Raw genomic sequence first — 14,131 nt, 5'->3', positions numbered from 1 at the left:
CTGTGCTCGTTTTATATCGGCTCGACGCTCCTGTGAAGGTGCTTGTACAGAAAGTTCGCGGAGCATCGTGAAATAAAATTCTGTCGTGTGTCGCCTCCACATCATCTGCTCTCTTCAGTACGCAATTAACGCTCGGCGCAATGCAGGCTTAACGCATTCCAGCCACCACTGCAACGTCGTCGGATATGTCGGGAGGCGTCGTTCACACACGTGCCAAGCGTCTTCGACTATGCGTCTGCACTCAGGTTCCCTGAGGTGTGCTGTATTCAGTTTCCAAACACGGCGACTCCTCCAAACTTGTTGACGACTCAGGGAGACCGTGCAAATATATGCTATGTGATCTGAAAAGGCGACAGGCCACAATTCCGCATCGAGGATCGCAGGTTCGAGACGACGTGTTACGTAAATGCGATCGAGACGACTTGCAGAGTGACTCGTGACGTAGGTGTAGCCACGTCTGTCACCATGTATCTTCTCCCATTTATCAATGAAATTCATGTCCTGTATGAGTTGTCGCAGCTCCGGGCATGAAGTATAACGTGGGTGTTGATCTTTTGGTGCGAGCACGCAGTTGAAGTCGCCTCCAAATAAGACATGTTCATACCGAGCTAAGAATAGTGTTGCAATCTCCTCTGCGTAAAATCGGGATCGGTCGCGCCGTCTGTCGGACCCCGACGGTGCATAAATGTTAACGACCCGTACTCCCAGCATTGTGAGCGCGTTCTCGCGCTGACGGCAGGTACACCACGTCCTCGGCTACTATGCCGCTACGTAGAAGTATCGCTGTTCCGCTGCCGCCGTTGGTAGTAGGTGTAATGTATGTATCGTACTCATAGAGGTCGGCGAAGGTCTCAACACATACTTCCTGCAGCAGAACGATGTCGACGTCTGACGCATGCAACATGTCTCGTAATAATTGCAATTTTACAGGCGCTCTGATCGTATTAATATTAATAGAGGCTGTTCGATATGCCTGCCGCTGTTCCTCAGTGCGTAAAGCGCACATGAACGCTTATGTTAATTTGTGTGCTGTTGCCCGGTGACCTGCTGTCTGTGCGTCAGTCTGCATCTTCTGCGCGGTTAACATCCGGTGGACGCAGCACTCGCCATTGCGGATGCGTCGTCAGTGTGTGGGTCAGCATCGGATTTGTCGGCCCAGTTACTGTGCTGGAGGTCCAGCTCCCGTCGCGTTTCTACGGCCGGGCTGACCGAAGGCGGTGGCGTGGCTGCGGTGGGTGGAGAGTCTCCTTCCGTCGGCTTTCCGTCCGGTGTATCTGTATTCAACCCCTGTCTAGCGTGATTCTCGTCGTACTACTGTGTGGGGGGTAGAACCTCCCGTTGCGCATCCGGATGCACTGTATCAACGTTACACCCAAGTTCGTCTGACATGGACTGCAGTAAGCAGGTATCTGACGGCGCTAGCCGTCGTTTCTTGTGGAGCTTCGGCGACCGTTGTTTGCGCGTGTGCGACTCCGCATCCGAGTGCGGAAGTGACTCCAGGTGCTCAGGGACGAAAGCAGCTGTCGGCACAACCGCAGGATCAATTTCCATATCTCCTACCGATCCTTTCCGCTCGGTTAAGGGCGTCGTCGGCGCCGGAGTGGCAGAAGTGTGCGTCGTTTCGTCACTGGTGGCGGTCTCTGCTGCAGTCGGTTGCCATAAACTGTCAGGATTCTGTACCTGGTCATTCTTCGGGATGGGGTCTGTTCGAAATGCGTCCGCATACTTTAGTGGCATCGGCGTCAATGTGGACGTAGGTACGGGTTCGCCATTTGGAACTTGCACTATCCTCCGCTGCATACATTCGGAACGCACATGGCCCTCTTTCCCGCAGCCTGAGCATGTTTTGGGTTGTCCATCGTAGATGACTATAGCTCTGCATCCGCCGATGAACAAGTACGAGGGTACATGTTGTGTCAGTTCTATTCTGATTTGACGCACCCCATTGAGAACGGGGTAAGTCGTGAAGTTGGACCATTTTTCCTCGACGTGGCTAAGCACTCTTCCATACGGGCGTAAGGCGTCAACGACCAAGTCAGACGGAACCTCGAAGGGAAGTTCGAAAATGCGTATGTGTCGGAAGCCCAGTCCTGCATGATCAATAGTTACTTCTCCAACATGTCCATGAGAGTGACGAAATTTGAGTCCATGTTTAGTATCTCGGATGATTCTCTCACATACTGCATCGTTAATCAGCTTAACGTAAACGACACTGCTCACTATGGAGAGTTGGATTCCGATAAGTTCGTTGTAGTCAAGTTTAACTTCGTCTCGTAGGAACCTTTCTATTTCGTAGGCTTTCGGTCTCGCATGTACATTCGAAAAACTAATCTTGAGAGTCGACTTTCGGTATGCATGTGCCATTATACACTCCTGGAAATGGAAAAAAGAACACATTGACACCGGTGTGTCAGACCCACCATACTTGCTCCGGACACTGCGAGAGGGCTGTACAAGCAATGATCACACGCACGGCACAGCGGACACACCAGGAACCGCGGTGTTGGTCGTCGAATGGCGCTAGCTGCGCAGCATTTGTGCACCGCCGTCGTCAGTGTCAGCCAGTTTGCCGTGGCATACGGAGCTCCATCGCAGTCTTTAACACTGGTAGCATGCCGCGACAGCGTGGACGTGAACCGTATGTGAAGTTGACGGACTTTGAGCGAGGGCGTATAGTGGGCATGCGGGAGGCCGGGTGAACGTTCCGCCGAATTGCTCAACACGTGGGGCGTGAGGTCTCCACAGTACATCGATGTTGTCGCCAGTGGTCGGCGGAAGGTGCACGTGCCCGTCGACCTGGGACCGGACCGCAGCGACGCACGGATGCACGCCAAGACCGTAGGATCCTACGCAGTGCCGTAGGGGACCGCACCGCCACTTCGCAGCAAATTAGGGACACTGTTTCTCCTGGGGTATCGGCGAGGACCATTCGCAACCGTCTCCATGAAGCTGGGCTACGGTCCCGCACACCGTTAGGCCGTCTTCCGCTCACGCCCCAACATCGTGCAGCCCGCCTCCAATGGTGTCGCGACAGGCGTGAATGGAGGGACGAATGGAGATGTGTCATCTTCAGCGATGAGAGTCGCTTCTGCCTTGGTGCCAATGATGGTCGTATGCGTGTTTGGCGCCGTGCAGGTGAGCGCCACAATCATGACTGCATACGACCGAGGCACACAGGACCAACACCCGGTATCATGGTGTGGGGAGCGATCTCCTACACTGGCCGTACACCTCTGGTGATCGTCGAGGGGACACTGAATAGTGCACGGTACATCCAAACCGTCATCGAACCCATCGTTCTACCATTTCTAGACCGGCAAGGGAACTTGCTGTTCTAACAGGACAATGCACGTCCGCATGTATCCCGTGCCACCCAACGTGCTCTAGAAGGTGTAAGTCAACTACCCTGACCAGCAAGATCTTCGGATCTGTCCCCCATTGAGCATGTTTGGGACTGGATGAACCGTCGTCTCACGCGGTCTGCACGTCCAGCACGAACGCTGGTCCAACTGAGGAGCCAGGTGCAAATGGCATGGCAAGCCGTTCTACGGGACTACATCCAGCATCTCTACGATCGTCTCCATGGGAGAATAGCAGCCTGCATTTCTGCGAAAGGTGGATATACACTGTACTAGTGCCGACATTGTGCGTGCTCTGTTGCCTGTGTCTATGTGCCTGTGGTTCTGTCAGTGTGATCATGTGATGTATCTGATCCCAGGAATGTGTCAATAAAGTTTCCCCTTCCTGGGACATTGAATTCACGGTGTTCTTATTTCAATTTCCAGGAGTGTATATCGAGTCGTCTAAACGCGCGAGTACGCCGAAGAGGTAAACAACCGCACGAGCGCGAACTTCTCCGGCAGGGACGTAAACAGACGTCCGTGCCGTAGCACTGCCGTAGGCAGACTGTTATCTGGGCTACCCAAGCACGACTCACGCCCCGTCCTCACAGCTTTACTGCCGCCAGTATCTCTTCTCCTCTTGGGAGGCGGTAAGAAGGGGCCCTTGCTTCCCCTCTGCAGTACAGAGTTTTTATTCATTACAGTAGTCTCACACACTTGTAGAAGTAATTTTCGTGATTCTGTAAAACCTCTCGCTTAGCCAACTGTAGCGTTATGTGGCTGATCGCAGTGAAATAATATATGCTGGCCCACCAAAACCGGCCCCGAGTACAGACTACTTGCCAATTACGCACGATTTGTTGCTCGCTACGAACAGAATAGATAAACGTGTAATAATTAGGCAGTAAAGAAATAACAAATAAGCTAATGCAAACAGTAGCTTCAAAACAAGAGATAACGATTGGTGGGCGACAATGAGCAGTTTAGTACTTGGGGTCGATTTTTCGTGCGCCACGCTGTAGCACTTAAATAATATTGTCAGGTTATCATTAGCTCTTTACAAAATGTCACCAGAGACTCGATTATGGAGCGCGGGTTGTAAATAGGTCTGCCTTCGATATCAATGAACATGCTGTTTTACCTTGGATGAAAAAAAGACGGAAGATGGCACTCGTGTGTGTCGTGCCGACTTCCTTAGTACGTGTAATAACAAAATAACTTGCTTTTTTATGTCTTCGGTTGTTTATCAAAATAGTGAAGCAAGCTGATATGTCCTTCCGTTACCTGGAAAGATGTGTGATTACATACAACGTACTTTTTATGTAATTTACGTAATTATAAAACACATTTTAATTACTGGTCGTGGACGCCGAATAGAATACGAAATAACCAGAAGTCGAGAGTTCAAAAAAAAGTTTGAAACAGATCTAGAATGGGCGTGCGCAGCGAACGTAACGAGCAACAACTCGATACTGAACTAACTAGGAGCAGTCGGCAGTGGTTCAAATGGTTCTGAGCACTATGGGACTCAACTGCTGTGGTTATCAGCCCCCTAGAACTTAGAACTACTTAAACCTAACTAACCTAAGGACATCACACACATCCATGCCCGAGGCAGGATTCGAACCTGCGACCGTAGGAGTCGCACGGTTCCGGACTGCGCGCCTAGAACCGCGAGACCACCGCGGCCGGCAGTCGGCAGTGGAAGTGAGACGAGTGGCCATGCGGAGAAGGACGAGTCCGGCCGAGGGAGACCGACCTTTTCCCGTTCCCGGGAACTGTAAGTAGAAAGCCGCGACCGAAGTGAACTATGAAACACAGTTACTTATAATTCGTTACTCGCTGCTTCAGTTCATCTTGGTGAACCGTTCCTTTGGACCCGTTACTTCGCTAACGACCCATCTCTAGTTAGCAACTCTGAGACTTTGGTTGGCTATACTACCTACAATGTGTGCTCATGCATCTCCGGTGGCGAAAGTGTTTATCTGGCGGTGGACAGAACACGGAAGGCATCATTCGATCGCTGTCGGAGCCACGTGAGGAAAGGCGGTCGATTGATCGCTCGGGAGGAGCTGTTCCGCAAACCGTCAATGCCGATTGTTTGTGGGCCGGCGGCACACACAGCGTCAGCGGGTCTGCTGTCGTGTAGTGTCTGGAAACGGTATATCAGGAGCTTCCGCCAGTGACTACAGTATGTCTGCTGAAGTTTGAAGCACAAAAATTCATATATACTCTTGACTGAAAACGGTACTGTGTCTTGATATGTGCGTATCACCATTTTGTGATTTTTATAGGTAGTGAGCCAACAGACTTTGTTAACAGATTTTGACGACACATTCTGCCCTCTGGTTCTATGTAGCCATAGACTTCGCATGACAAACAGTTGTATGATTACCTTTAACGTCTATGAATGAGACGAATGTTTTGATATTGTATTCTAAATGTTCGATAATTGTTCTCCAACCGTAGCCTTGTACGACGGCAGGTGGTTGATGTGCAGTCGGCTTGTTAAGCTCCTATAAAGTGCGCTATACTGTCTGGCCATACCAAGAATTTCTACTTTCCTACAGTTAACACTCAGTTGTTGCTGGGTATTCTGTAAACTATCCTTGTATCTGCTGGGGGACTGAGTTTCAGTACTAAGGCCTATGTGACGGCTGTATTCTGACTGGAATTATCTGGGTTTCTGCCAAGGCATCATTCGTAATTGTTGAATTTATTGTAATTATTTTCCTTAACTGCTTGATATTTTTCTTCATTTGTTGTTTAACATGAAGGAAATATTCATTCTCTCAAATCAATGCCATTCTGACCCTGATGCACCATTTTGTCTTTTGCACTATAATTTTGAAAACGGTGCCAAATTTTAATTATTGTTATCTCTAGAATTTTGGAGGAATGCTATGTGTGAATGTAACTGCCGTTCTGAGTTTGCTGTAGCAACTTGTTGTTTAATGCTGTAATATAGTGTACGGAGCAAAAATTTTTCATTTAGTGTTCTTTTTTCATTGTTATTCTCTTGGGCTTATATTTTCATGAGCTGAAGCACCGTAATTCATTGTAAATCAAATTAAAAGTTTTTTGTTGTCAATAAATGGAAATTTTTTCACAGTTAATCAGTCGATTCAATCTTTTCATGTTTCCTGTGGGCCTGTGTACCATAACCACATCAGTAAAGCATTAATTTAAAATACAAGTAGAAAAAATATAACTGTATTAAAAGATGGAGGCCGCCAAGTGGAGGGAAATTTTGCTGTCAACATTTTTGGAAAAGAATGTTTCAGATCGTCTGCTAAGAAACTGAGGGCTGTCAGTGAGCTTCCTTTTCCTGGGTCCTGGGAATGCCGTGGCCAGAAGACTGATGAACATGCGGTGGAGTCGCGGGACAAAGGCCCAAACATCAAAGAGACCACAACTTTGTTGCAGTGCCGAAACAAGAAATTTCTTATAAAATGCATTCGTGAGTCATAGTTTTGTAACTTATTTGGATCGACGTAATTACGTCTGCGCCATGCTAGAGATATTGCTATTATTATTAACATTGTTTAAAACTGTTGGAAGGTTAGTATGATGAGGTGCAGGGCTTGTAATTTTCTTTAAAGAATATTCCGTTTTGTTTGTTCCCGGTATTACGTCCTTCCGTCGAAATGTTGGAACACGTGAGGCAATACTGACGTTACGACTTATCTTAGAAGAAAGACTAAGAAAAGGCAAACCTACGTTTCTAGCATTTGTAGACTTAGAGAAAGCTTTTGACAATGTTGACTGGAATACTCTTTTTCAAATTCTAAAGGTGGCAGGGGTAAAATACAGGGAGCGAAAGGCTATTTACAATTTCTACAGAAACCAGATGGCAGTCATAAGAGTCGAGGGGTATGAAAGGGAAGCAGTGGTTGGGAAAGGAGTGAGACAGGGTTGTAGCCTCTCCCCGATGTTATTCAATCTGTATATTGAGCAAGCAGTAAAGGAAACAAAAGAAAAATTCGGAGTAGGTATTAAAATTCATGGAGACGAAGTAAAAACTTTGAGGTTCGCCGATGACATTGTAATTCTGTCAGAGACGGCAAAGGACTTGGAAGAGCAGTTGAACGGAATGGACAGTGTCTTGAAAGGAGGATATAAGATGAACATCAACAAAAGCAAAACGAGGATAATGGAATGTAGTCAAATTAAATCGGGTGATGCTGAGGGAATTAGATTAGGAAATGAGACACTTAAGGTAGTAAAGGAGTTTTGCTATTTTGGAAGTAAAATAACTGATGATGGTCGAAGTAGAGAGGATATAAAATGTAGACTGGCAATGGCAAGGAAAGCGTTTCTGAAGAAGAGAAATTTGTTAACATCGAATGTAGATTTAAGTGTCAGGAAATCATTTCTGAAAATATTTGTTTGGAGTGTAGCCATGTATGGAAGTGAAACATGGACGATAACTAGTTTGGACAAGAAGAGAATAGAAGCTTTCGAAATGTGGTGCTACAGAAGAATACTGAAGATAAGGTGGATAGATCACGTAACTAATGAGGAGGTATTGAATAGGATTGGGGAGAAGAGAAGTTTGTGGCACAACTTGACTAGAAGAAGGGATCGGTTGGTAGGACATGTTTTGAGGCATCAAGGGATCACAAATTTAGCATTGGAGGGCAGTGTGGAGGGTAAAAATCGTAGAGGGAGACCGAGAGATGAGTACACTAAGCAGATTCAGAAGGATGTAGGTTGTAGTAGGTACTGGGAGATGAAGCAGCTTGCACAGGATAGAGTAGCATGGAGAGCTGCATCAAACCAGTCTCAGGACTGAAGACAACAACAACAACAACATTACGTCCTTGTTCTGTCAATAGAAAAGGTGGCAATTAAATACAAACAGACGTCTACAATAAGTTTCATTACGCAATGTACACTTAACAATTGTGTTATAAATAACAGGGAATGTTGTAAGTTCTTCTGTGGTGCTGAGGTGAACCGCCTAAAACTTGCACCGCATATATTGTGAAAATAGAAAGTGCTATCGATGTGCAATTTTCACAGAATGGATTGGTAGTTAGAGACGCGTATTGATAGCCTATTAACAGGTTATAATAATACTTAGAAAGTGAATTTTTTGTGCAAACATAGACTACGATTTCTTAAATAGAACTGTACCTATTGACATCAACAAACTAAAATTACGTTAACTTAGAATGTCAGTGAGAGACGGTTGTTGCAGGATTCTAGTGGGAGTCGTTTACGAGATTATGTAATTTGGAAAATTCCCACACCGATTCGTGTTCAATATCTGTGGTAACACACACTAAAGAACTACATGAAACGTCCCCTTAGAAAAATTATACAAGACTGTGCTTAAACTGACGCACAATATTTTTTAGCGCAACGCAATCTGATTTTCAAAAATCGCTACAAAAAATGGCCCTAACATTAACCTATACGTTTCACAAATCGCTTACCTCACAAAAATCGTGGTTACTCGAACTACTACAATACAGCGAGCGCCACTACTGCCAGCTAAATAAAAGATTCAAACTACGGAAGGCACTAACTACTGATTGGGATAGTTAGCAAATGAAAGATTTTAATAGAGAACGAACAATGTATTTACCTTAATAACATCAAAAGTCATAATATATATAGCAGTTCATGACATCCAGTCTTACAAATTTCAAAACTCCGCCATTTCTCTCCCCACATCCATCACTGTTGGCGGCTCACCTCCAACTGCGCAACGCTACGCGCTGTTAACAGCCAACTGCCCAACACTACAAGCCTACTTACAAGCATAGCTGCATATACTGGTTACATGAATTCTGATCAGTATCGAGACAACTGACCAGCACAGACTGTGTTCAAAATGACCACCGGTGGCGGCAATACACGCTTCCAGTCTGGTATGGAACGATTGCTGCACACGTGCTAGCATTTCAGTGAAGATGTCCGAGCGGGCTACAGTAATTGTCGTTGCTTATCATCGGGTGTAATTCGTATGTCCTTGTACACAGCGTCTTTCTGCTTTCCCCACAGGAAAAGTCTACAGGCGTCAAATCTGGGGAACGGACCGGCTATGGTACAGGTCGTCTGCGCCCAATCCAAAGATTTTGAGACAGTTCGCGAAGGCATGTTGTAGTTCTTCGTGCACTATGGGATGGACGTAGGTGATGTTCGTACCACAAGTCCCTCCGATCCTGCAAAGGGATGTCTTAGAGTATACGTGATAGAAGGTCTGTTAGGAGGCTGCGATACTTGTGCGCGTAGGGTTCCGCCTATGAAAAATGGGCCAAGCTGATGCATCACTCTCCCAAACCACACGTTTACACCTTTTGACTTGTCTGCTCGAAGCTTTGACTATTGCCTTCTCGCAATGTAACTTTACGGTTGCTAAAATTTCATTCTGATGAAGACATCCTTAGAGGTGTTGAAACCTAGCTCAATGTATAGAAAAAAAGATATGCATCCAGTTGGCTATGGTATTTCTCTATATACGGCTGACGAAATAAATCTCGGGTGAACAGCCTGGTATGAGTGTGCATAGGACACAATATTTCGGCAATCCACCACGTTGCCGTCATCAGGTGCGCTGAAGTACTGACCGACGGTATATATATATGACAATCCTTCTCCCACTCCTGCCTGAGGCGCTTCCTATGAGTCGGTGCAGTCCGCCCCGGGTCCAGTTGCAGCGTCCGTTCTCCCGCCGTCTGAGCGCTGCGTCCTAGGCGTTCTCGTTAAGGGGGGTCTGCCGGCACCGCTCTCGGTATTCTTCCCTCCTCCCCCAAAGTCGGTACACTCTGGGAAATATTCTTTTTCTTCTTATTTCACGTGATCGTTGGATCCCACGCCTTACTAAGGATGTAACCAGTGTCACGATTTAGCTGTGGCCCCTTTACTCTAATCTCTATGGCTTCTTTGATGACACAGTCCCAGTATTTGGAAGTCTGTGTTTGATCATAATCGATGCTGTCGAGTTCCGATAGGCAATGCTCAGCGATTGCCCACTTACTGGGCTGTTGCAGTCTAGTGTGCCTTTGATGTTCTCGGCATCGGCCCTTAATGGTACGAATGGTCTGCCCTATGTATACACTACCGCACTAGCAAGGTATCTGATAAACCCCTGATTTACGTAAACAAAGGTTTTGCTTGGAGGACTGAAGATGGTTTTCACTTGGTATTTACGTAAAATGCGTCCAATTTTTCCGGATAAGGCCCCACAAAACGGAATAATAGCCAAGTATACGTTAATGAAAGTAGTTATAAACATGAAACCAATTCCAAGCAATTGCGTTTCTTTCCCCAATTGAAAACTGTACTGAAGCAGTTTGTCTTAAAATTTTTCGAATGCTGATATATTTTAGCATATGGCAAAGTTGAGAGGAGTATTTATCATGTATTTATATGTTGTGATGTCCGGAATTAAAAAAAGAATTGGGGGGTGGTAATTTTTTGTTTTTGTTTTGTTGAAAGGAAAGAAAGAAAAAAGGGTGAATAAAGGTGAAGGGAAGTGGTTCTATTTTTACTGGAATGAACTTATTGATGGACATCACAAAAATTTATTTTACCTATATTTTTTTTTTTACTCATCGAAGAAGACAACACAACACATATAAAAGAAATCATCACACTAATATTATCCACAGAATGATCGTTTCACAAGACACTTTCTAGCTCGACTGACTCTTAAGACTGAACAAGACTCGACTGACTCTACTCTCTCTCTGGACCACAGCCTCTTCACGTCCCTCTGGACCAGAGATTTCGACTGTGATTAGCACGCCGATTATTTAATTAATCGTACAGCCGCTGGGCGCGCGCTTGGCGCGTCATTTAAATGGGGTTAAACGCACACCGCGAGAGGCGTGGGCTAGCTGTGTCTTACAGGTATCGCCACAATGTGTTTATCATAAACATACATACACAAACTGGATCATACTTAATCCAATTTTCTATATAATAAGGGTAGGACGAGTGACAATTGAGATATTTTTATAGTGATTTGGTCACTGTGAAGGAATCTGTACAAATAACATAACCTTCAGAGAATAAAGTTTTTACTACAGCTCAACAAGTAGCAAACCCATCTTAAAGCGCACAAAATTAATGCTGCTTGAATGATAGACGAAACTATAAATAAAAATTCGTTTCACTGTAGACTAACATGTAACTCCTGCCCCCCCCCCCCCCCCAATTCCCCCATACAATAAAAATGCCATATTTCTTAAAGTACCCACTTAGGATTAAAAAATAAACACCACTTTTACAGGTACCTATACACAGGTAAAAGGTAATGACTAGGCGCAGACTGTTACTGCGTAACACTCATATTTGAAGACATTGGTACCGATTTCTTAACTCATTACATTTAATATTTACAAACTATCATGCAAGTTTCTATAGCTGAGTAATATTACACTTTAATTTTTCTTTTGTATGAAAAGTGTGGGATCTGGCCCACTCGACTCGTTTAGAATGCCTAAAGAATGCAGCGTTCTCGGAATGCCATATAGCAAGTCAAGCAAATCACTTTAATATTTTGTATTACAATAAAGAAGACTGACAATACTTAATTTTGAGTTTACATCGGTGTCGCAAGCGATGGACAACATGTGAACAAGCCAGAGTCCTTTACTACATACAAGGTCCACGTAAGCTATTGATATGGATTACACGTCACTGTTATCGTAGCGCCGGTCTACTTCTGTGCTAATACTGTCCGCCAGAGGCTGGCAGGAGCGGCGCTTGTGTTCTCTTCGGCTACAAGGCTGTGGTGGTGCCGTCCTGTTCAGCATGCTATTGGCTGACGTCTTCTCGCCGCCTTCTTTGCTCTTGCGACCTTCGTCTTCGTGTCGGGCTTGTCGAGAGGCCGGAACAGAAAGGGAATTCTAAAAATCCCTATAAACAGTAATTATTGTTCCATACATCTCATACATGCAGTATCAAGTATTTTGTAAGAAATATTGTAAAAAGTTGCGTGAGTAGGTTAATCTCCCACAAGGTAAACACTACCAAATCCTCGGAGTTGGGGAAACATGGTGGACGATTCAGCCTATTATATAGCAGCTCTATGTCCACGAAGATCACGTCGATACCGCACTCGTTTACGTTAAAGTGAAATCATGTTATTTCGAATTAACTGCAGCGTGGGCAGTTTCTTTTTTATTAATTGCTGCCTGGAATTAAGACAGCTAGTTATACTTTGTAGCGCAGTTGCAAACAACGTGGCAGCATTTGAATCCCTCTTTGATTCCATGCCACAACGTCTAGTGTAGTTTCTGCACGTGGCGGCATCACACCGTACTGAATTTTCACGGCCCAAGTACAATTGCAAAAAAAAAGGGTCAAATGGCTCCGAGCACTATGGGACTTAACATCTGAGGTCATCAGTCCTCTAGAGCTGAGAACTACTTAAACCTAACTAACCTAAGGACATCACACACATCCATGCCCGAGGCAGGATTCGAACCTGCGACCGTAGCGGTCGTGCGGCTCCAGACTGAAGTGCCTAGAACCGCTCGGACACACCGGCCGGCAATTCAATTACAGTTCTGCAACAATGCTAATCATTTTTGTGTAGTCATATACCTAATCTGTGGGGTAAATTTCATGGTAATCTTATGTCTTCTTCTTGGTGCTGTAATTTATACAAACAGTATTGTATATCTACGAGGCAGATGTAACATTTGGATACGAAACTTTTGTTTACTTATGTATCCTACATTTCGTGACAATTATTTACGGATAGCGTATCTTTTTCAACAAATGGAGAAGAACACTACAAATAATTTTGCTACGTATTGGATTGCTTTTGAAATATTCTAAGGTTAGAGGTGCTTTGACTCCTGCACTGGATAATACGCGTGTATTACTGCAGTTTTATTTTGTCAGTAAATCATCTTTATTGTGAGGTACGGTAAAGCAGTTGAAAATGAGCTATCGATAGTAGGTAGCCCGGTGCGATATCGTGACGGAATCGAGTGGATGATATCCGCTTCCATGTGACGTATCCCTGCTAACATACTGAAAATAGCACGGTAACTGTATTGATACGGGCAGCAGGTGGACAGTGATTAACGGTGAATGAACTGTGAACTGTTTTATGTAACTAAATGAGTAACTACACTTTTTTGAGTGCTACGGTGTGACATAATGCATATGCAATGGTGCTCCATAGAAACATGTTTGGTACGTGTTCACACTTTTTGAGACTCGAAGCAATGATGCGAACAATCGAATGAAAATAATCGATTCAGACCGTTGTTGCGTAACAATCGACTCATTCGGTTGTAGTATCGTCTCGACTATTATTCATTCTGTAGGGTAACACCGTTCTATGGGAACAACAGAATGAAAACAACCGATACAGTCAGTTGCTTTGCTTAGTCACTGGATTACTGATTCTTTCTTTTCAGGAGAAGTAGTTTTTCTGTCAGTTGAAACAAGTATTCGATATTTTTTCAGCTGAAATGACTCTTATGTGAGTTACTTGTCTATGCTATCCACTCATCCTTTTGAGCGAAAGCACTCTTCTCACATTTAATGTTTATTAATATATTTCTTTGGGTTAAGTTCGTCCAAATGCAATCAACACACATCTAATGAAGCTAATATACTGTTTGGGTACAAACTAGAGCATAGAGGTTTCTTTCAGTGCGTAAAGAAGAAAGGAGTATTGTCAAATGCCAAAGCTCCCTTACGGGTACGTCAAGAACAAAGGAACATTGCCAAATTTTAACGACTGTTTGCGTTCTTTTATATGAAAAGATGTGCTAACGCCAATCAATTAAAAATTATCTGAATCTAGCATTTAA

This window comes from Schistocerca gregaria, chromosome 4 (genome assembly GCF_023897955.1).
Source record: "Schistocerca gregaria isolate iqSchGreg1 chromosome 4, iqSchGreg1.2, whole genome shotgun sequence".
NCBI classification, from domain to species: Eukaryota; Metazoa; Arthropoda; class Insecta; order Orthoptera; family Acrididae; genus Schistocerca; species Schistocerca gregaria.
The sequence above is the reverse complement of the archived record's forward strand: the minus strand, read 5'-3'. Positions refer to the sequence as shown.